This window comes from Ictidomys tridecemlineatus, chromosome 13 (genome assembly GCF_052094955.1).
Source record: "Ictidomys tridecemlineatus isolate mIctTri1 chromosome 13, mIctTri1.hap1, whole genome shotgun sequence".
In the NCBI taxonomy this organism is placed as follows: Eukaryota; Metazoa; Chordata; class Mammalia; order Rodentia; family Sciuridae; genus Ictidomys; species Ictidomys tridecemlineatus.
Window position 1 is genome coordinate 78,264,371 of NC_135489.1, and position 23,748 is coordinate 78,288,118.

Sequence of the window (23,748 nt, forward strand, 5' to 3'; positions counted from 1 at the left end):
GCTCTATCCTGAACGACCTCCGAGACCCAGAATTTTAAAAATATGTTTTCTGGGCTGGCCTCAAGTGTCTGGGCTCCAACTAGAAAGGAAGCCCTCCTGCCTCATCCTCTTGAGTGGCACTCCGAGGACTTCAGCTTTGAGGCGAAACTGGACTTCATCAGATAATTCCACAAGGAAAGATGGAGCTTCTTCTCTGACAATTCCCACAAAGAGAGGGGCTAGAGTGGGCTTAAGGAGAAGCTCGGGAGGAGGCCATGCCCAAATCAGCATATGAACCCTGGCCAACTGTCACCTGGCAGGGTAGGAAAGGACAGGGTAGAGCTGCGGTGGCAGGGCCTACCAATGTGACAGTAGTGTGCAGTAGCTTAGGGCCTCCTAATCTGATCTCCACCTTGTAGTCTTCCTGCTTCAACCCTGGAGTTACTAGGATTATAGGCATGTACTATCATGCCCAGCTCTCTGCCCTCTTATAGGTTTTCTCTCTTTTTTTCATTTTCTTTCTTTTTTTGACAGTGTTGGAGGTGGAACCTAGGGCCTTGTTCATGCTAGACAAGTGTTCTACCTCTGGTCTACCTCTAAGCCAGATCCCTAGCTCTTTTATTCACTTTTAAATTTTGAGTCACGTTTTCCTAAGTTACTCAGGCTGCCCACAAATTTTGGATCCCCCTGGTTCAGCCTCCTAAATTGCCTGGAGTTCAGCCGTGCAACCACAGTGCTTGGCTAACCACTTTTGTTTTCTAATTATTTTACAGTTAATGTCACTGGGTTTTCTTGGTCTATAATTGTGTCACTTGCAGTTGGTCCTCAGAATAGCCATAAATTCAGCCCTTGCCCTGTACTGGGCACCTGCTAGTGGCTTGTGGCTGTTGGGTGATCTGCGCTGTTCTCTTTGGGGTGGGTATTGCTGTTCCACTATGCACCCTGTTCATTTACCAGAACAGTACTTAGTTGCTAGTGAGGGATGAAGTTTTGGTATAAGAAATGTTTAACCTGCATATGGTCATGTTTAAAGCTTTTACCAGGCTTGCTGAACTGCATGGCTAAGCAGAGACTTGGTTTTAAGCTCATCACTGGATTGTCTAGAATTTCTCTCTGCAGGGGCATGACCTGCCCATGGTAGCTGATGGAGTGAGTTCTGATCACTTCAGTTTACCAGACTTGTTTTCCTTCCTTCCTTTAATCCTCTGACTGTACTCCCCTGTTTCTGTTTATTTTTCAGAAGGGTTCTCTAAGTTGCTAAGGCTGACCTTCAACCTGTGATTCTCCTGCCTCAGCCTCACTGGCATTATAGACATGTGCCACTGTGCCTGGCTGCTCCCCTGTGTTTCTGTCTTCTGGGGTGGTACCTTGGGTTGGTGGATTTTGAGATCTTAAGTGTGACATTTGTCTTGCTATCACCCATAGACTGGCATCAATATGATGACATAATTTGCATGAGGCCTCCTGGGACACTGGAGAAATTTCAGAACCTCTTCACTAATAAGATAAAGAAGGAGCTGTTGAGGGGGAAGAAGATGGCAGCCGAGATCATGCTGGGCCGCATCTTCAGCATCCTCCAGACCTGGAACCCCATCAACCTGAGGAACTTCTTTACCCAGTTCCAGCAGTTTTACTCTGTTGTCCGAGTGCCTATGATTTATGAAGGGAAAGCACAGCCCTGGCATAGCCTGGGCCTCAGAGAGGAAGAGGTATCAGTCTTCCCCCAATCACCAGTAGCTCTGGTGTGGGTGGTCAGGGTCCCCTGACCTACTAGAGGCATATAGAGACCCTGTGACTAAGTAGGGCAGGTGTAGAGGGGTCAGGAGGACCTTTCCATCCCTTTGTTTCTGCACCACCTCTTGGGAATTCTCTCCTTATCTCTCCTCCTGATTGTACCCATGAGCCTCATTCCCAGCACCAATCTTGCATTCTTTCCGGGCTTAGGCAGAGTTGAAAGAAAAGGTGGAGCCCATCCTTTCCCCTTCAGCCACACTGTGGCTTGGAGACAGAGCTGGCACTCAAAAAAGTTTGACATTGAGCTCTCATGAGCATCCAGGGGCCTCCCAGACCCCCTCACTACACTGTTTGAGACTGAGCATCGATGTGCTCCTGCTGCTCCAGAAGCCCAAGTGCTGGGGAGGTGGGAAGTGGGGCAGATGGGACCCTCCCCAGAGCTCTCTGTCCTCAGGGCCTTGATCCCCTGCCCAAGGGGCCCTCCAGCCTCCAGGGCATGCACTCCATAGTCATGCCTCTTCTTTTCCCCCTGCATCAGGTGAAGAAACACCTGTGGAAGTATTTGAAAAAGCAGATGAGACCATTTCTGGAAGGAAAGAGTGGGGTGCCCTGCCTGAAGGGTGCCCTGTGAAGAGCAGACTGAGGATGGGTCTGATCATTCTCTTCCTGGTGGAAGATACCAAACTCTGCTTATTGGAGCGTGACCTGACCTCACTGTGCTCCATTCTCTGCCCCAGTCCCTGCTCACCAGATGCCCTGCATAGCGACCTCCACCACATCCTGTTCACATCTGAGAGGTATCCCATGGTTTTTTGTTTTGTTTTGTTTTGTTTTGTCAGAGGTTTCATAGGCATTTATCATGATTTTTATCTGACTATAGAGATAAGTGCTAGTCAGAGAAAGGCTGAGTGCACACTGGGGAAAAATAAAACCACAGTCATGTTACCACTTGCTCCTGTCACTTTCCTGGCATGTATGTCATTGCTAGTGTTGTTAAATTCAGTATTCTCCTGAATACCCTGACTTCAAAAGGCTTCACAGGGCCAGGTACCATGGCAACACTGTCATCCCAGCTACTTGGAAGGTTGAGCCCAAGAGCTTAAGACTAGCCTGGGTAACTTAGTGGAACCCCATCTGGAAAAATAAATGAATAATATAAAGTACATGACAGAAGTGCTCCTTGGAGGACCTTCCTCTTCACGCTCAGCATTCCTTAGCACTGGGGCCCAGGCCTGCCTGTAGGTATCACCTACCTCATCTGCAGAATCCACAGGGATGCTGTTCCTGCTGTCCCACCTGTGCTGGTAGAAGGACACTGCCCCTGCTGGGTCAGCCATGGCCTTTTATGTGGTAGGGGAGACCTCTTCTGAGCTGCTGTGATTGGAGGATCAGGGTCTCTTCTGCTTCTGTTTGGTTTGAGCTTGGGTAACATCAGGTGGCCTTTCCTGAGCTCTTACCACCTGTGGGTTTCCTAAGTTTTAAAGACCTAGGCAGTTGCTGTGTCCTGTATGAAAGAGAGACAGAGGTAAAGAAATCTACAAACAGCTGTACATGGGTGTGAGAGAAGGAAGAAACATCAATTTTTGTGCCCGTGGAACACACATCATGTGCCATTCCTTCTAAAACATAGCTGGGCATGGTGGCATGTGCCTATAATTCCAGTGACTCAGGAGACTGAGGCAGGAGGATTACAAGTTTAAGCTTCAGCAACTTAGGGAGGCCCTGTCTCAAAATAAAAAAGGTTGGAGATATAGCTTAGTGGTAGAATGTCTCTGGGTTCAATCCCAGTTTAAAAACAAAAACATTTGCTTTGTGTTTAGGTCCACCATTGCCAGACTGCCTGGTTCAAACCCTAGGTCCTATGTGAATTCTTTGGTTTGAAACTGAGCACCTCAATACTTCAGCTGTATGGTGTGGGTGGAAATGACCTTAGTGGGTGTCTTTTGGCATTTGTGATATCCTGGTGCATTGGGTTGGGGGCCAGGAACTTGTCCCCCTTGCCACCCTTTGACTCTTGGTCTGGGACTCGGTCCATGTGTGTAATGCTCCTTTTGCTGGGTGCAAGTGGCTGTCCCTTCCCTCCTGGGACATCAGACCACAGGGAAGGTTGGACAGAGCCATCCATAGCTCATGGTAGGTCTTGGTTCCCTTCCAGATGGCAAGTGAACTTGGTCAACCTGTGCCAAAGATGCATGGTTGCAAGGGTCGTCGACTGGCTGGGCATCCTCCCTGTCCTGCACTACTGTATGCAGCTGGACCCTCCAAGAAAGGACTCTGTGAACCAGTCTGAGGACATCTGGGCTGCCCTCAAGGGAATCTCCTTCTCTCAGTTTCAGAAAGAATTGCTAAATGAGTAAGTTGTAAAGCTGCATTTATGTAAGCACATCTTGGAATGATTCATCAGCACTTTGCCATGGAGCTACATCCCCAGTTCTCCTTTAAATTTTTAATTTTTGAAGCTGGGCATGGTGGCACATGCCTGTAATCCCAGTAACTCAGAGGTTGAAGCCGGAGGATCGTGAGTTCAAAGCCAGCCTCAGCAAAAGCAAGGCGCTAAGCAACTCAGTGAGACCCTGTCTCTAAATGAAATACAAAATAGGGCTGAGGATGTGGCTCAGTGGATAAGTGCCCCTGAGTTCAATCCTCAGTACCACCCCCGACCAAAAAAAAAAAAAAAGAGATTTAATTTTTGAGATGGGTCTTGCTAAGTTGCCTGGCCTGGCCTGAACTCATGATCTTCCTGTCTCTGAAACAACTGGGATCACTGGCATGGCCAGTGTACTATGCAGTCTTTCTCTTGTGACTGTACTAATATGTGTTTACTCATTTGTGTGACAGATACTTAGCAACTCTGTGTATCCCAGGACTTAGCCCTGAGTACCACAAATCTTAGTTTCTGACCTCTAACCTTGCCTTTTTCCTGAAGTGGTGGGTGATGAGTGCATTTGGTAGAGCTGGAACAAGCTTCTCCTTTTGCTAGCCATAAAGCTCAGGCCAGAGAACTGGCCAGGAAAAGCAGAGTACTTCCACATTCTCTGCTGTCTGATTGTGAGGGCATTGCGGTGTCCCTTGGGTGGGAAGCTCAGGCCTCCTGGAGTGAAAGTCTTGGGTGGGCAAGGGTACACAGACAATGGCTTGCCCTGATCCCAGGTCTTAAAGGCACAAGTGTATCCAGGCTTTGCCAGGCCCCCCCTGGGTGGGATGGGGGGTGGGCTTGAACACTTCTGTCCCCACTGAGAACTGTGCTTCATCAGGAGAAATGGTACTCACAGATGCAAAACTCCAAACTAAATAAATGATAAACTGGAATACTAAGCAACATGCATTCCACCAATTTAAAAAGCCAGAATAAGGCCAGGGCTGGGGCTGGGGCTTAGTGATAGATCCCTTATCTAGCTTGGCCAAGGCAATGGGTTCCATCCTCAGTACCACCAAAAAGAAAAAAATTCAGAGCAGGAGTCACAGAGGAATCCAGAGCAAAGGTACCAAGTAGAACTGTGTAGGTGGAGAATCAAATCCAATCCCAAACCAAGAGCCTGAGAGGAGGAGCCAGCAGATCCAGATCCATAGCTCTGTAGAGCTCTGTGCCTCCTCTCCAGCAACTGGTAAAACAAATGGCAGGAGAATGAATATGGTACAGATGTTGGGGACAAAGCTACAGACCCAGATGGCACCCAGGGACTCCAGTGCCCTGCATGGCAGGTGTGCCCGTGGGCACATGCAACAAAACAGCTGCATTCTGAGCTGAACCACTTTCAGTACCCTGAAGGTGCTGCAGTCCAAGGGTGCAGGTTCCTAACCACAGCTCAGCAGATGGCTCTCTGGAAAATCCTTACATGCCTGGATATGTTAACAGCATGCTTCTAAATAAGATCATCTTAGAGTGAGGAAAGGTTCTTCAAAGAAGACATGGAAAGCACAACTACATAAGAAAAACCGAAGGGGGCTGGGCTGTGCTCAGTAGAAGAGGACTGCCTGGCATTGAGTGAGGCCCTGGGTTGCCTCCCCAACACCACAAAAAAAAGTTTTTGAAATCAAATTTAAGTTCAAAACTTAAAGTAAATCTGAATTAAACATGAAATCATCACTGTACTCATTTCCACATACAGATAACTGCCATGTGTGGAATAACCTATCCCCTTGCCCACCCCATCCACTGGGAGCCAGGTGCCATCATTAGGGATAAAGGCAGTGAGCTCAATTGTTCCCATCACTTATCTAGTTTTGAAACCTTTTGAAATGAAAGCCAAATGGAAATGATTTTTAAAATTTATTTTTTTTGGTGCCAGGGATTGAAACCAGGGGTACTCAACTATGGAGCCATATCTCTAGTCCCTTTTTAATTTTTTTTTTTTTGAGACAGGACCTCACTAAATTGCTGAGGGTGGCCTTGAACTTTTGATCCCCCTGTCTCAGCCTCCTAAGTTGCTGGGACCACAAGTGTGCCATACACTTGGCTATTTTATTTAGTTTTCATTTGATTCACTCTGTATGTCTGGTTCCAAGATGCATTGATATCTACTTTAAAATCTGAGCATTCTGGGCCTTCCCAGCCTTGCTTTTCCTTGTCTTGAGTCTGTTCAGTGCTCTCACTGCTGCCCTCGTCTCTGTCCTGGTTTCTTCATTTAGGAGCCAGATTCTTGACTTCATGGAGAGCAGGAAGCAGTTGCTGTATATGGATGAGTATCTCTTTCGATCCTGGTTCAGTTTGCTGCCTCTGAGAAGCCTGGTTTCCTATATGGAAAACTCCACTGAATATTTGAGTCTCATGCCTGCTAGGGTCCTGGACTGTTTTCTAGGGACTCACTACAGGCTGCAACGGCTTCAGAAGATCTCTAAGATCTCAGAAGATCTCTTGGAGGTTTGTGGTTGGAAGTAGATTGTCAGGTCCTTGCTTAGTAAAAGCAGGTCACACACTGAACATTGAATGCTTGTGGGTCTTCTGTCCTGAAGGGCAGGTTGGGGGAAGTGCTCAGAATTGCTGAAATAAGAAGTCATTATTTCTTAGGGTTAAAGTTTGACTTCCCAGAGTTGATTCTGGTTTAGTATATAGAGGACAAGGGAACAGTAGCCGTTTGTTAATTATGATTGTTGGAAGGCTCTGTCAACATCACATGTGTCATAGTTGCTGTCTTTCCTTTTATGCTTTTTGGGGTAAAGAAAATGGTATAAGGGCTGGGATGCAGCTCAGTGGCAAAGCCCTGGGATTGATCTCCAGTTCCAAAAAAGAAAAAACAAAAAAAAGAACCCCAACCAAAAAAAAAAAAAAAAAAAAAAGAAGAAGAAGAAGAAGAAAATGGTACGAATTTATAGCCTGCATTTTACCAGTGGAAAATGAAGATTGGCCCTTGAGCCCTTGAAGTCTCATGTGCAGGGAGAACAAGACAAGTCCCCATGCCCTTCTCTCAGCATAACAGCTGTTTTCTGGTTGAAACTTTCATATTTCCTTTTCTCTTCCCTGCCTTAGCATGTCGGGAATGTTTTCAAAATGCTCATGTACCTCGTGAACATCTATCAGGACATGTAAGTAGAACAGCCAATTACTATGGGGCTCCTATGTTGTGTGGGCTGCCTCGTGTCAAAGTGGGAGGGTGGTACACCGGCAAGTGCCCCAGTGTCCTCTGCAGTTGCCAATCCAGCCATCCAGGTTTTTCTTTCTTCTTTTTCTTAAAAAAAAAAATGAATAGGGCTCTGGATGTACCTCAGGGATGGAGCACTTGCCTAGCATGTGCAAGGCCTGGGTTCAGTCTACAGAACTAAAAACAAACAAACAAAAAAGCAAATCACACTCTTGGGTGCTGAGATTTTGCTTCATTCCCACCCAATCTTTTGGCCTTTGTGTTTTCATTTATTTTTAAATGATCACTTTCATAGTGCAAATGTATGCGTCCTGCATTTTTTAAATATTTGCTTCTATGGTTTTTGTAAGTTGGGCCAGTTTAAAACAAAAATCAAAGGTTGCCTTGCAGAATCATTTACTCCAACCCCTGTGCGTGACCTTTGCCACCTGGAGGAATAGCACATGAAACACAGAACAGGAATGTGCACCAGGGGCCCAGGTGTTCCTGGAGCCTCTCAGCACTGTTGGTCTCCCTCCTCTGAGCCCCTGGGATGTCTGGACGTGGGGCACAGCACAGGGTCTCCCTGCACGACAAGTCCCTGTGACTTTGCAGGGTTCTTTCTCGTATCACCAGGCTGTCAATTAGTAAATGTGAAACCCGTTCACACCAAGTGGAAGAAATTCCGTACACAGTGCACACTCTTCTTCTAGTACCCTCCCTCTCTCCCTTCTGTATCTGATTTTTTTCTTAAGTTATATTTAAATTATTAGAAAGATTCATCCTTTGCTATGTTTTTGAATAAGGGAATGTATTTGAAAAATATTTTAACTTGGTTTTGATTGAGTTCCAACTGCTGAGCTAAGTCAAAATGACTGTGTTCCTTTCTTATTTCAGTCACAGCTTTAAGGCTTATTGTAAAGATAGCCTAGAGGAGATCAAGTAAATGCCTTACTTGTGGTCATTTATTTTATTTTAAGTAATTAATTCATTTGCAGTACTGGGGATTGAACCCAGAGGCTTTTTACCACTGAGCCACACTCCAGCCCTTTTTGTTTCTTATTTTGAGATAAGGTCTTGCTAATTTGCTGAGGCTAACTTTGAATTGGGCCATTCTCCTGCCTCAGCCTCCTGAGGCGCTGTGAGTACAGGCATACTTGTATATCTAAAAAAGGAGAAGGGACTGGTAATTGATTGATAATTGGTATTGTTTTCTCATTTCCCAGTGACTTCAATGATCTCTCTGGATCCTGGTCGGGGTAGGATTCTTGAGAAGACCTCATTAGAGTCCTACTTGACTGTGTGCCTGAAGCTCCATGAAGCTGTCTGCAGGATCACCAACCGCCTGAGGTTTTACGAGATCCCTGCCTTGTCTGCCGAGATCATTTGCAGAATTATTGGACTTAGACTTCCAGTGGTGAGTTATGTCCCAAATGTCATGCCCAGGAGAGGTCTGAGATTCCATGCAGTCTTATTTGGAAGGGAACTTGGGGTATTTGGGGAATCCTGGATGAGACAGAGTGGTCAAGTCAGCTGTCAGGTATTTATTTGGCACCTCCTAGATACTGGGTTCTGTTTTGTGCAGACTACACACTTAGCTCTTAGCCTCACAAAAAAGATGATCCATTCTTTGTCCTTGATTCTATTGTTCACAGAAAACTAGGGCCTGTTTCCCCCTAAAAAAGTACATATCTATGCCTCATCTTCCCTGCCAGAACCCTTCTCTTCATGTTGCAACACAACATGGCAGTACAGCCCATGTCCTGCTGCCCTGCTCAGGCCCCTGTGCCCCTCAACCTGAAGTCATCCTCCCCCTCATGCCCCAGAGGGAACCAGACTTTGATTTCTGCCACTGGAGATGCTCTGCCCTTGGCCTTCACACTCAGTTCTCTCACCTGTGTCTCAGGGCAGCTTTCCTGCTGCTGTATTGGGAGCTCTGCGTTGCTATGCAGCGTCTCCACTATGGGTCCTGAGCTTCTGCTGTGGGTGATGCAGAGTGGCATCTCAGGCGACTCTTTTTTTTCTTTTTTTTTTAGTGAGTTTAATACAATATTTATTGATTTCTTTTTTTTATTGATTGTTCCAAACATTACAGAGTTCTTGATGAATCATCTTTCATACATTTGACTCCATTGGGTTTTGAACTCCCATTTCTACCCCATATACAGATATCAGAATCACATCTGTTACATACTCACATTTTTACCTAATGGCATATTAGTGACTGTTGTAATCTGCTATCTTTTGTATCCCCTACTATTCACCCCTCCCCTCCCCTCCCACCTTCCCTCTCTGCCTCCTCTGCTGTTGTTCAATTCTCACCCTTTTGTTCCCCCTCCCCCTTGACCATCATAACCTCTTATACTTTTGTGTATCATTGAAGGTCTTCTACCATTTGCATACTCTCTTTTTAAACTTTTTCCACTTCAGAACTGTGACATCAGGAATGGAGATGGTTAAGTCTGTATTTTCACTTTATTCCTTTCAGCCTTTATTCTTTAAAATACCACAGACACACTCTATTTTTTTTTTTTTTATGCCAGGGTTGAACCCTGGGGTGCTTAACCACTGGCCACATTCCTAGCCTTTTTTTTTTTTTTGTATTTTATTTAGAGACAAGGTCTTACTGAGTTGCTTAGAGCCTTACTAAGTTTCTGAGGCTGGCTTTGAACTTGGGATCCTCCTGCCTTGGCCTTCTGAGCCACTGGGATTACAGGCACTAAGAATGATTACTGATAAGGTGTCTGCCTTCTCCCAGGTGGTACTATTTTATCCATCCCAGGTTAGTGCCAGTTCCCAATAGATGATGCTTTGGAAGTTTGTCAGTTATTTAGGATTTACTTTTCTGCAGAAGGAAATGTCCCCATTTGTTGTTTGGGGTCCCAGATCTGTGGTCACAAATGCTCTACCTGTGCTGCAAAAAAAAAAAAAAAAAAAATTGCAGTATTAAAACAGAAACATACCGGGGCAAGTGGGAGCCTCTTGTCGGATGGTCATCTGGGCGGCTGCCATGAGGACCAGAGCACAGTTCAGGGCCCTGCTGCTTGTTCATCCTCAGGGTTGTTCCTGCAGTTCATTTATTGACCACCTCTGTACAGCCCTGGATGACACTAGGATGGGTCAGTATGGGACTGGGGCCACTTTTGGAGTTAGTGGAATGCTCGAGGCCTAGTACCAGGGAAATGCATGCCCCGCTGAGGCATCCAGATTGTCCTGGAAGGTGCTGTGCTGTTCAAGGACATTGTGCAAGGGCCCCTGTTTCAGTTTCCCTTGAGACCCCTCACGCTGTCCTGCCCTGCTCTCACCTGTGCCCTGTGCTCTGGTTACCCTGCCTGGAGCCCTGTTGTTGGTATGCCTCCCCAGCTCCTTGTGTTTCTCCACCTTGGCGCTTACTGTGGCTGAGGACCGTGCTCTTCCGGCTGTCTGAATGGGTCATCTCTTCTACTCTGGTTGGTTCCTTCCTGCAGGAATGGCATCTGCTTGGTCACCTCATCAGTTTGCCCAGATGGAGGCACCAGGGTGGTTCTGTGAGCCTTGAGGGGGGCAGGAGGTGGCAGACCCAGGTTTTGTGGGCTCTGTAAGAGCACAAGCTGTGCAGCCCTCAGGGGCTCAGGAGAGGCCTCTCTAAAGAGGGGCCTGATGCTGGAGTTGCATGTGCTCCCTGGCAGATACCTCTGGAGTGCAAAGAGGGGCTGAGGGAGTGACAGGACACCAGAGGCCTTGAGCCCCCAAAGGGGGTGGTTCTGTTGGTGTGGTGGTAGAGGAGAGGAGGAGAGAAAGTGGCTGTCCCCACAGAGTTGCCAAGGGAAAGGACTGGCTGGCCTCAGGCCAGAGAGGGTTTACTTCACATCCCTGAGGAGTGGGTGCCAGGAGTTTGCATGGTCCACTGGCCCTGGGTTCTCTGGAAGCTCTCTGCTCATGGGTCCATTCTTCTCACCTGATCTGGAGAAAGCACAGGGCTCTTATGTGTGCTCCCGTTGCTGGAGGCTCTTGTTGAGGTGGAGTCTGCTCAGGGACCTATAACACCTAGGCCTTCTCCTCTCCTCTCCCATGTGGCCCCTTTTAGGGGAGCCCAGGGTTTTGGAGAAATGACAGTGCTTGTGTCAGTTGGGCTTCCAACAAGGACAGAGCTAGGAGATGGCTTGGGTGTGGGGAGGAGCAGAGCAGAGCTGGTAAATCTTTTATGTGCCCACAGGACTTGGTAGAGGACCTGGGAGCCACAGCCAGGAAAGGCTTACTGACAGTTGTCTTCCAGGGTGTCCTGGCCATCACAAGATCCTGGCTGCACACAGTGTTAGCAAAGAACATGTTCTGGAAAGGTTCAACTGTCCTGTTCACATACCCTGAGGAAATCCAGGTAAGCTTTGCCTGAGGCTGCAGAGTCTCCACAGGCACCAGGGTGGGGAATCACAGAGCTGTGGCCCATCACCAATTATTTGGTCCCAAGGCCTGAAGGCTTGGGCTCATCATGTACCTTGCCTCTGGCCCTGGCCCCTACTCTGAGGACAGGACATTGCCCTTTGCCTGTCAGGAAGTCGGGAGGATGGGGTGCAGTCACGCTGAGGCAGGGGTTGCCAGGAGGACCATCTGCTTCCGGTCTGAGGCTGCAAGCCAGCAGTGCAGCACTGGAAAAAGAAGGCCAATATGATAGGAAGTGCCTTTAGCTGGCAACTGAGTGAAGCCATTTGACAGGATGAACTCTACCCCCAAAGCCTGGGACATGGGAAGGACTCCACAATAGGCACCCCAGTGATGGTAAGGATGACTAAGACCCTATGGGATCTGGGAGCCTGAGTTCTTAGAGGGCTGCAGTGGAAGGAGGTGGAGGCAGGAGGTCCTGCCCACCCCAGGCCTGCTCTTCAGCCTGGCTGCCTTATTCCCTGTCCTGGAAGTGGAAGGTTGTTCCCCTTCAGACACAGTCTTCCAGGGAGACTGTGGAACCTGCTCATGGTCTTCACACAGAGTTGGGAGCAGGACTCATTGTGATGTGAGGCAGGGGTACCCCAACTGTATAGATTAGGATGGGCACAGGGCCAGAGAGTTGTTCATTTCAATCAAGGACAAAAAAAAAAAAATCCTCCTCCAACTACTTTATGAAGTTTGATACCATCAGACTGAAATTCCAGGAAAACACAATTGGATTATTAAATATTATTCCAGGATTCTAAGTGGTATAATCCCCAGGCATTAAACATGAGTGAAGGATAGCTGTGGAGCCACTGACAAGAAAGAATGTTTCTAAGTGCAGTAGTAATGATAAAAATAAGTGAAATTGATTAAACATCTACTCTGAGGTGGTTGTTGCTGTTATTGCTGTTTTATAAGTGAATTTACCAAGGTCTGGGGAGATGAACATGCTGTTGGTATTGTTGGAAGTCAAGGCTCTTTCTCACCAGGAGAAGGAAAATACAAAGGGGTAAAAGAGCTATGTGGTATGGAAGGAGCTAGAAATAGTAGTAGGAACTCATGATTTAGATAGTTGCCCCCTCTGTCCATCAAGAGTCCTGTGGCAAAGGCACCCTGGGACCATGAGCACCTATAGAAATAATGATGCCCTGGGACCTGAGCACAACATATCACATCATGGGTTTTCTTTTTTTTTTTTTTAATTTGTACTGGGGACTGACCCACGAGAACTTTACCACAGAACTATATCCCCTGCCCTTTTTATTTTTTATTTTGAGGCAGGGTCTCACTAAGTTGCCCAGGATGGCCTGGAACTTGTGACCCTTCTACATCAGCTTCCTGAGTAGCTGAGATTTCAGGCATGTTCCACCTCACATGGCCCAATCATATCTTCTAACTGCTATTTCCCACCACACAATGCTATTCCTGGAAGAAGAGCCACCTCCATGAGCCATCTCCAGGAGATGCACAGGTGGACCAAGAGCTCCTTGTGCTAGAATGTCAGGAAGTGCTGAGGCTGCAGGCCCATCACAGGGATAGAGTTAAACACATGTGGTGATCCAGACATCTCGGTTAGCAAGAGGACTTCATGTGAAGTCTGTGGTTGCCATGGTGGTCTGCTGTTGCTAGGTTTTTACTTTTGATGACTGAATGGTGGTCATGTTCATGATTGCAGAAATGGGGCCAAAAAAGCATAGAAATTATCTGGGCTATCTTTGCAGTGTTTTGGAAGTCTGAAGTTATTCTGTACTTTTTAAGAAAACTGTTGAAGATGGTTACATTAGCCAAATCTGGTACAATTTGATTATTAAAAGGCAAAATGATAGGAACAGATTAAGATTCATTGACAAACATACAGAAAAAAAGAACTAAGAAATGTAGAATAAATAATTACAATAGAAGACTATCACTTTGTAACCAAGGTACAATAGCTGATGCAGGCAGGTTTCACCTAGGAATCTGAGATCAGTGGGGGCTCCAAGAGGAAACAGGATTTCCAGTGCCCCATTGCAGATGCCTTTATGGAGGAGGAAAGACGACTTTCACAGTGAAGAATTCTGGAAAACAAACCTTAATCAAGGGCCAACCTCTCTGTCAGCCCCGATAGCACCAACAGGTCTCATGGGCTGCTTGTTAAGGCTAGAGGTGTTTGATTGGGCAGCTGTGGCAAGTGCAGACATTTGGCCACATCTGACCTATACCAAGTGCATTTTTATGTGGCTTGACTTAGTAGTGTTCCAACCAAGCCTATTGTAATCAAGGGAAAACTTTTAGTCAATTGAGTCAAGAAACAGTCTACAGAAAGGCCTGACCTTTTCAAAATTGTCAACATCAGGAAAAGATAATGCCAGAGAACTTCTCTAGAAAAGAGACATGATCAGTAAATGCATTATGTGTCCCAAGGTGGACCCTGGATCCAGATGTCAGGTAGACATATAGAGGCACATGGGTAGGGCAGCTGCTCCAAGGCTCCTGTTCTCCTAATGCTGCCTGTCCTGAGGGCCTCTCTAAGTTGCTGAGGCTGGCTTTGAACTCAAAATCCTCCTGAGCGGCTGGGACCACAGGTACCCCCCACACCTGGCTATTGCTATCTTTTCTGTAAGATATCCCTGTGATGTTTACTTGTCCCTGTGGCTGTCACTTAATACATGGGTTTTGCAGGTCTGGCGGCGGCTGGTGGGAATAAACTTTCCTGCAGAGCATGGCTGGCAGGAGTCGCTGCTGGGGGACATGGAAGGGAGGCTCAAGCAGGTACCAGACACGAGGGACACCCTCAGAGTGGTGATGAGCCCAGACCATTGGCAGGACCTCGGGCTACGAGCAGTGCAGTGTGTGCAAGCCCTGGGATCCACCCCAGCTTTGCATTTTTCTTTCGGATCAGGCCTCTGCAGTTTGACTACAGAAACATTTCAGAGTTCTAGTGTGACATTCTTGAGAAGAGCCAGGGAATGGGACTGGCTGTCACTGGGCCCCTAGACATGTGTCATAAAGCACTTTATGTGTAGATGCTCCAAGGGACCTGCAGGTGGCAGCAGCCTTATTAAACACAATGACATGGAGAAAACACACACAATCAAAAATGCCCTTCATTTTGAATGAAATCCAGGAAAATTGGTTTCTACATGACTGTTTTATAAGGACCTGATCAAATGGATCTTTTTAGCAAGACAAAAGCGAGTAAAAATGGCTCATTTTTCAAAATTTGCATGTTTTTGCAAGCTGCTGTTCTGGCTACTTTTTTGTAGCATGGGAAGAGACTAACTTGGTTTCATCTTTGCTCCTCTGGTGACGGGCAGGGAGGACATGCTTAGTGTAGGGCAGGGAGGAGGGGAGTCAGAATAACCACTCACACCCCACCCACCTCTGTGTTTGCAGGAGAGGCCTCTCTCCCAGATCTCTGCCTTCTGCAGCCCTCACTGGGATGCCGCTGGCCTCAAGGACAGTGTGGCCAGGAGCTTTGAGAAGTGTGTCATCGAAGCTGTGAGCTCTGCCTGCCAGGTGACCAATCTCTTCTTGAGAAACATGCTTGGGTTCATAGCTGCTTGTTGACATGGCCAGCTCCAGGACCTAAGTGCTTGCCAGTTCCAAGGCCTCTGCTGATCAGGATTGGGTCCTAGGTGTCCCCTCTCTGGCTTGGGCCTCATGTGATCCAGTGCTCTCTACCCACTCCTTGAGATGAAACTTGGCTTCCTGTTGCAGAGGCAGCCCATGCTTGCTATGCAAAACCACAACCATGCTCACATGCCTTGGTGCAGGTTATCTGGTGGGCTATGCCTCCAACTGCCCATTGTGATTGTTGCTGCTGGTTTATTATGGTTTGTTAACTCCTGCCCAACAGGTATACAGGAAAGGACCCCAAAGGTTGATAAAGCATCTATGGAAGGAAGCTTATGAAGATAAATAGACTCCATCCTTGTTGGTGTAGAGTGCTTGCCCAGCATGTGCAAGGCCCTGGATTCTATTCCCAAAACTGCAGAAAAAGGGTGAAAAGATTATATCAGTTCACTTAGCTTTTTTCTGCAAAGTGGTATGGGTTCTGTCTTACCTCGTGACAGGAGTAGTCCCCACACAATACAACTGTGGCTCCCCGATGGCCCCAGCACCCTGCTCTGTTTCCTACAGGACACCTCATGCCCTGCACAGGCCTCACCTTCATTGTTGGCCAGTGGATTCCCAAGAATTAGAAGTCCCTTCTTCCAAGGAAACAGATTCTCATCTTTTTACATGGATAATACTTTCTAAGGCTTTCATTTGCTCTTTGCTCAGTGATTTAGTAACATGATAGTCACATGTCCTGTCGCTCACCCTTGGAAGCCACACTTAGGTGGTGGAATGTGTTTGCAGGTGTGGGTACCACCAGCACAGTCTACCTGGCAACATTCTCATTAGCTCAGAAAGAAAGCACAGCTCTTCAGCTGCCATGTCCACCCTCCACCATGTTGACCCAGACCCCTCCCCAGCAGCACCTAATCCCCTTCGTCCTCCACAGACTGCTCAGGAATGAAATCACATAGGCTGTGGCCTTAAGCACATGGCTTCATTGAGTGTGTGTTTAAGGTCCTCCATGCTGGAGCACCTGTCAGTACTTTGTCCTGTTTCATGGCTACATGTTGCTCATCATATGGACGCAGTGTGCTTTTATGTTCCGTTTGTCCCCTGATGGATATCCAAGCTCTCCCTGACTGATGCCTGTTATAAATCTGCTGCTGCGAACCACCATGCACAGGTTCTTGTGGATATGCTATTCATGCTGTCTATGCTTATGGTGAAGTGGCTGGATCACTTAGTACCTGTGTGATTTGAAGGACTGTCTGGCCCATTCCCACACTGGCAGGACCATTTCCATGTCAGTTGCCAGCTTCAGAGGGTCCTGACTTCTCCACACCCCACAGCCTTTGCTCTCAGACCTGGGAAGTACAGTCTGGTGGTCTGGAGTGGTTTCTCTAATGATTCTGATATCTATGACCTCGGGTACCTTCTCATATGTTTATTGGCTATTTCTTTTTGCAATGTCTTTGGAAAAATGTCTGTTCAGATCTTTAGCCCATTTTGTTCATTGGGCTGTAGTATTTCCTTTATTGTGGCTTAAAGAGTTCTTTGGATAATCAGGTGCAAATCTCCTGTCAGATATGTGATCTGCCAGTATTTTCTCCCATTCTCTGGATTGTTTTCACTCTTGGTAGTTTTTTTAGAAGCACACAGACTTTTAATTTTTTTTTCTCTCTTTCTCTTTGTGATAGTAGAGATTGAAACCAGGGGTGATCTACCACTCAGCTACATCTCTAGCCCTTTTTGTTTCTTATTTTGAGACACAGTCTTACAAAGTTGCCCAGGTTGACCTCAAACTTGTAACCTTCCTGCCTCAGCTTCCTGAGTAGCTGGGATTACAGGTGTGCTCCACCACTCCTGGGAAGGTTTTAACTTTTGGTGAAATTCAATGTGTCTATATTCTTTTTTCTTTTGTTGCTAGTACTTTTGACATCAAAGAATCTAATGCTAAATTCTAGGTCATCAAGATTTACCTGTGTCTTTCTCTAAAAGGTTTTTGTTTTGTTTTGCTTTTGGCACCAGTGTTAAACCTAGGATCATATACTAAGCATGTGCTCTGTCATGGAACAACCCCCTCTGAAAGCTCTAGAGTGTTAGTTCTTAACATTAATTCCTTTTTCTATGTGGTATGAGGTAAGGGTCCAGGTACATTCTCTTATATGTGGAGATCCAGCTGTTTCAGACCATTTGAGGAAGGCACTGTACTTCACCCCTTGATTGATCTTGGCACCCTTATCAAAAAGTCTGTTGACCGTAGCTGTGAGGGTTCACCTCACATCTGTCCATGTCTCCACTGCCATTTCGTTCAAGTAGGTCGTAAAATTAAGAAGCATGTATTTTCCTGATTCATTATCCTCTTTGACATCGTTTGCTCTTCTGGATCCCTTGGGATTCCATATGAATTTTGGAATCAGTTTGTCAATTTCTGCAAGGAAAGCAGCTGGGATTCTGACAGGGATGGCTTTGAATCTGTAGGTCAGTTTGGGGAGTGTTGACCTCTTAAAAATGTCACATCTCATGGTCTCTGAACCTAGAATGTCTCCCCATTTATATTGGTCTTTAATTTCTTTCAACAATGGTTTGCGGTTTGCAAATAGTGAGGTCTGCATTTCTTTTGTGAAATTTATTCCTAAGTTCTTTATTCCTTTGCTATTGTGACCAATGATATTCTCAGGGCTGAGGTTGTGGTGCAGTGGTAGAGCGCTTGCCTAGCACATACGAGACACTGGGTTTGATCCTCAGCACCACATAAAAAAATAAAAAAGTAAAGATATTGTGTTCATCTACAACTAAAAATTTTTTTTAAAATTATTTTCTCAATTTTGTTTTCAGATTGTTCATCACTAGCACTTGGAAACAGGGCTGCATCTCATCTCTGTGACCTACAGCTTGGCAGGCTTGTTTCTTGGCTCTAGCAGAGCATACATGGGAGAATAGTTTCTTTGAAGTTTCAATGTAGATGAACATGTTATCTGCCTTTGAGGATAGTACTTCCTTTCCAATCCCAACACATTTTTTTTTCCATTTTCATGCCTAATTGCCCCGGATAGCAACTCTGGGACTGACAAAGGAGTGAAATTGGCCATCCTGGTCTTGTTCTTGGAGTTTTGTCTGATACGTGTTCTGCATCTATTAAAATGATTGTGTCATTTTTTTTTCTATTGGTGTGATGTATTCATGTTTTTAAGTCTGTATATGTGACATTAGAGATTGGACCCAGGGGTGCTTTATCTCTGAGCCACATTGCCAGCACTTTTTGTTTTTCATTTTGAGACAGAGCCTCACTAAGTTGCTGAATCTAGCCTCCAAATTTTGATCCTCAGCCTAGCCAGCTGCTGGGATTACAGGCATGTGTCACCACACCAGGCTTATTAACTGATTTTTGATGCTAAAACATGGTTTTATTCCTGGGATAAATCTCACTTCCCCATGGTCTATAACTTTTTATTTATTGCTAGTTAATGTTTTCTTTTATCCTTTTAAATGTCAAAAAGTATCTGTTGTTAGTTCACCCAGTGTTTTGTACTGATTACTGAAACTTTTTTTTGTAAAAATGTGAACCCAAAGAAGAAAAGTGTTTTGTTTTTTGGTGAAGCATCAGAAGGAGAATTGTAGTGTCAGTGGTGTTTGAGGGCAGCTCAGGATATAAAACGTACAACGTAGTAAAGTTTTCCTCATCTTGCTTTTGGTATTTTTCTTTGCAGGCAAGTCTAATAGAAATACAGAAGCTGGCAGTGAGCTGGGAGGGCATGTGACTTGGGGTTGTTGGGGTGTGTTCATTTGTTTGTGTGCATCTTCAAATCTCTGGCACCTCACATATGGAACCAGGCCACAGGGGAATGGATATGCTTTAGGAAACATTAAGTATTTTACATTTTCTGTTCTTTTTCTTTTTGCAGTATGAGGATGAAACCTAGGGCCTCTGATAAGCTAAACTCCCCCTTTATCAGGGGGATATCCCAAGCCTCTCTTCTGTGTGTATTTTTTTTTGTTTTGGAGGCACTATAAAGCTAGCTTCAGTAGATTTCTGAAATGCTATTGAGTGCTAACTTATGTCATTAAAAAATAAATCAGTAAAATCTTCTAAATTCTCTCTTTTTAATTCATTTTCTTTTAGTCTCGGATCAGTGTCCTAGAGGGAGTCTCCTGTCATGATTTGCAGAAATTTGGCAGCCTTGTGTCTGCTGTGATCACCAAGTCCTGGCCCAGGAACAACAGATAAGGCCTGGATGAGATTCTTGAATACCTGCTTACGGGGCCAGATGTGAAGCAGCTCTTCAAGTTGTACGGTGCGTGTAGGACTGGTTGGGGTTGCTGTCCTTCCTTGGGCAATAGAACAGGGCAAGGTACTTGACCTGATCCTCAGCCTGCATGTGCTGAGGTTTGGTAAAGGCAGGATGGGCAGAGGTGCCCAGAGCCATTTTCTGCTGAGTGCCTGCTGAATACCTGCTCTTGGGGGGACACACTGTCCTTGAAGCAGCCCCTTGAAAGTCCCCAAGGCCCTTGATTTCCAGTTGAGGGAATGGAAGTGCCCAGGGCAGGTAGCTTACCCAGTGTCTTGGAGACTTACTTTTTCAAAGATAACAAGTGTTTGGAACTCAAATCCAAGCCCAGCTTGCCTCCCTGTGAAGCCCATCTGTCACAGATTGAGACTAATATTGATAACTAACAAAACATGAAGTGACTCTTCAGCCATTGCCTTCCCAGGTGTTGTGCATTGATTGCCCTGGAAATGATGGTGCAGGTTTATGAATAAAATTGCTAGATTCAGATCTTGTAGTGGAAAAACTCTGGGTGTGGCAATAAAAACCCAGGGCAGATGATTGTCTGAGCCAAACCAGTTGTGTCCTTCCATGCCAGGAGACAAATAGGAGTAGCATGTGGTCCTGAAGGTGGCTGCTGTGTGAACGGGCCATAGCAGTCTGCTGGGGAAGACTATATCGTGTTACACTCCACATACTCAGCAGTATGCATCTAAGGCTCCTCCTTGTCTTTTCCTGGCTTCATTGTTCTGTTACTTTTATAACTGAGCAAAGCTCCCTTGTCTGGATGTGCCTGGGTTGGTCCATTCTCCCACTGAAGTTCATCTCAGCTGTGTCCATGTTTTTATAATTATGAATGAAAGTCTGTATGTGTGAAGCTGGGGACTGAACCAGGGCCTCATGCCTGCGAGCCTAGCACCCCACCATCAAGCTGCATCCCAGCCCTCTGCTATCTTTGTTTTTAATGGTAAAGATAAACTTGCTCTTCTCATACTACTCTATGGGCCTCATATTACTGTGAGATAAATAGTCTGGCAGTTAAACTAAGCACATTTTAAATTGTTGCCCTCTAAGTTGTTCCAAAAGCTCATGTTCCAGGTTTTGATCCTCAGACAGGCATAGGCAGAGCATGAAGCTTCAGCGTGGATCTGTCTCCTTCCTTGGTGTTATGCAGATGCTTCACTGCACCCATGGAGTGGCCTCTTATGTGTGAGCTTGTCCTTTTGCAGTTTATTTTTGTACTACTGCAGGGATTCCCAAGACAGGTGAATTTCATAGGACATCATGTGCAGTCCAAGAAATATGTTCACTGTAGCATGGACTCAGGCCTTCAACCTTGAGCACTGTGGTTCTCCTGGCTGACTTTGGCCATTGGGAGGGTCTCGTCCTCCCAGTCAGGAGATGCACTAGGGTAAGACCTGAACCTCACAGGTATATGCACAGATGAATGACGCATCAGCACATCTGGAAACAAAACTCACTGCTGCCGGAGCCACGTGGGCATGGGGCTAGTGTGAGGTTCTAAAAACAAGGAGAGGGGGCTGCCCCCTCTCCTTGTTTTTAGAACCTCACACCAGCCATGGACCATGACTATTCCACGGTTTTGGTACAAGGTTTCTGTAGCTGGTGGAATTGCATTTCTTGTCTTGTCATTAACTTTTCCCCCTTTTCCATTGTGTTTAGTTTGAATTCAACCAGCTCACTGTACTCCTTATCTTCTCAGGGACAGATGAGACGCTCTTAGCCAACATCACAGAGGACGCCAAGAGGTTGATGGCTGCTGCCAGCTCTGTCTTCACAGAGGTTGCTGGTGATGTCCTGAATGGGTCCATATTGGTCAGATGGTTGGAGCTGATCCTGAAGCACAAAAGTCAGTTTCTGGACCTGTGGCAGTTAGGTGAGCTGAGGCCAGGCTTGTAAGAAGCTCATGTTCACATGAGTGCTGTTTGTCCTTATCCATGCCACTTAGTGGAGGCCTCTCTGTCCTTCTGGTGGTAACTGTGGGGGCACTCCTAGGAAGAGAAAGGGGTGCCATGAAGTTTGTTTCCTTTGGCTGACTTTGTCATTATTTTTCAGAGAGAAAAAATTTTTCATTGCAAGAGAAAAAATGTGACATGGAAGAGACACTGGACTGGAGGATGGATGAAATCATGTTTCTGAAGAGAGAGAAGAGACAGGTGGACAGCCTCCTGAGGCTGAGTGGGAAGGTGAAGCACCTTGTCCAAGGTACTGCTCCCGCAGTCACGCTGGGCCACCCTCGAGAGCTATAATGGGGACAGAAGCAGGCCACAAATAGTGGGGCCTTATTTGACAGGGAGAAGCTTTTAAAACATGTTCTTAGCCCAGTTTTCAATGCATTTGCCCAGGGAAGCAACTTCAGCTTGTACATTCTTGTTGTGTATCTCCACGCCCATAGACATCTGCAATTTCCTAGTGTCACTGTCCTGTTCTGGCTTCCCATGGAGGAGAGGCGTAGATCTTTCTCCAGTCTGTGCCCTGCACATGAGGCTTCTTGCTGCTCTGTCACTCCCAGTGGTGTCCTGAGTTACTGGCGCATTCTTCAGGGTTAGGCCTTCGCCATGGTGTGAACACAGGATTCAGAAGTGGATCGTGCCATGGACCATGACTATCCCACGGTTTTGGCACAAGATTTCTGTAGCTGGTGGAATTGCTTTTCTTGTCTTGTCATTAACTTTCCCCCCTTTTTCATTGTTTTTAGTTTGAATTCAACCCTGAACTATATCAGCTGTATGAGTGGATGCCTCTGAAAAGTCTCCCAGACTAAGGGCTTATTTTCCCTGGTGGGGAGGTGGCCCTCAATCTCCCCTTACCTCGCAGGGTTGCCTTGTGCCTCCGGGCTGGTAGGACAAGTCCTGCATCCATGGCCTGCACTTGAATCCTGTTTGACAGAGGGTGGCATCTGCTGCTTGCTGGGATGGGGGCACAGGAGGCCAGATACAGAACTGTGCCCCTGCTGTAGGTTGATCATTTGGCTGGGGACAGAGTTTCCTTCAGAGTGCTGCTTGAGTACTGCATTGGGCCATCAGATGCAGCCTCACTACTGATCCTCTGTGTGAGGCTTATTGTCCTTCCTGGGATGCTCTGGAGAGCTCTCTGGCCCTGGTGTCCTGAAGATGTCATAAAACTGTGCTTGACTGTTGATCTCTTTTCCATCTCCAGGACTGGGCACTGGCAGATCTTTGTCAGCTGGAGATCTAGTCTTAGAACTCTAGGGAGTTCTCATGAATTGGTTTATTGTGGTTTCCTTCTTGCTGGGTTCACATCAGCAGCTGCTGGGCCTGCTAGAACAGTTGCCTGATTCTCATAACATCTCTTCTGTTTGGGCTTTGCTTCCTGAGCCTTCTCCTCAACCTTCTTGTGCAGCCTTGGCATTGAACTCTTCATTTCAGCTCTCATATATTTAATTTGAAGACACTCCCTTTTTTATTTTTATTTTTCTTTCTTTCTTTTTTTTTTTTTTTTGGTACCAGGTATTGGTACCACAAACCCTCTGAACTCTGAATTCAAGTGCACTTAAACACTGAGCCACATCCCCAGCCCTATTTTGTATTTTATTTATTTAGAAATAAAGAAATAAAAAAATAAAAGAAATAAAATATTTCTTTTTATTGGTTCTTTTTAGTTATACATAGAAATAGAATATACTGGCATAATTTTTAAAGCATGGAATATAATTTGTTCTAATTCATCCCCAGTATTTTTCTTTACCTTAATTTCCTCCCATTCCCTGTTCCCTTCCCTCTACTCTACTGATCATTTTGCTATTTACTTAAGAGTTTTTTAAAATTAGTTTCTTGTGGATATACATGATGCTGAGATTCACTGTGGTATATTCATGGTATATACACACAGGAATATAGGAAATTTAGGTTGCATTCATTCCACTGACTTTTCCTATCCCTTCTCTCCTCCCTTATATTCATTCATCTTTGTCTACTCTTCTGATCTTACTTTGATTATTTTTAATGCCCCCCCCCCGATTTTGGATTACTTTCCACATATCAGACATAATATTCAACCTTTAACTTTTGGACTGTGGCTTATTTAACTTATGATAGTCTCCATTTTCACTCATTAACCAAAAACATACCATAAACCATTTTTCTTTATAACTGAGTAATTGTAATACTCCATTGTGTACATTTACCACATTTTTGAGAGAGAGAGAGAGAGAGAGAGAGAGAGAGAGAGAGATTTTTTTTTTTTGTAGATGGACACAACACAATGCCTTTATTTTA

The 23,748-nt window shown here is 45.8% G+C and overlaps 1 pseudogene across 1 annotated transcript in view; it reads left to right on the forward strand.

Annotated features, from left to right (window-relative positions):
• LOC101962537 (E3 ubiquitin-protein ligase RNF213-like) overlaps window positions 1-23,748 on the forward strand; it is a 91,724-nt pseudogene that overhangs the window by 18,039 nt on the left and 49,937 nt on the right. Inside the window, exons 8-20 of the transcript XR_013429437.1 lie at window positions 1,405-1,688; window positions 2,252-2,510; window positions 3,869-4,066; window positions 6,343-6,574; window positions 7,181-7,236; window positions 8,169-8,188; window positions 8,498-8,688; window positions 11,467-11,628; window positions 14,340-14,429; window positions 15,054-15,176; window positions 19,345-19,516; window positions 21,213-21,386; window positions 21,566-21,715. The product of XR_013429437.1 is annotated as an E3 ubiquitin-protein ligase RNF213-like (transcript). The remainder of the gene's footprint in view (window positions 1-1,404; window positions 1,689-2,251; window positions 2,511-3,868; window positions 4,067-6,342; window positions 6,575-7,180; window positions 7,237-8,168; window positions 8,189-8,497; window positions 8,689-11,466; window positions 11,629-14,339; window positions 14,430-15,053; window positions 15,177-19,344; window positions 19,517-21,212; window positions 21,387-21,565; window positions 21,716-23,748) is intronic.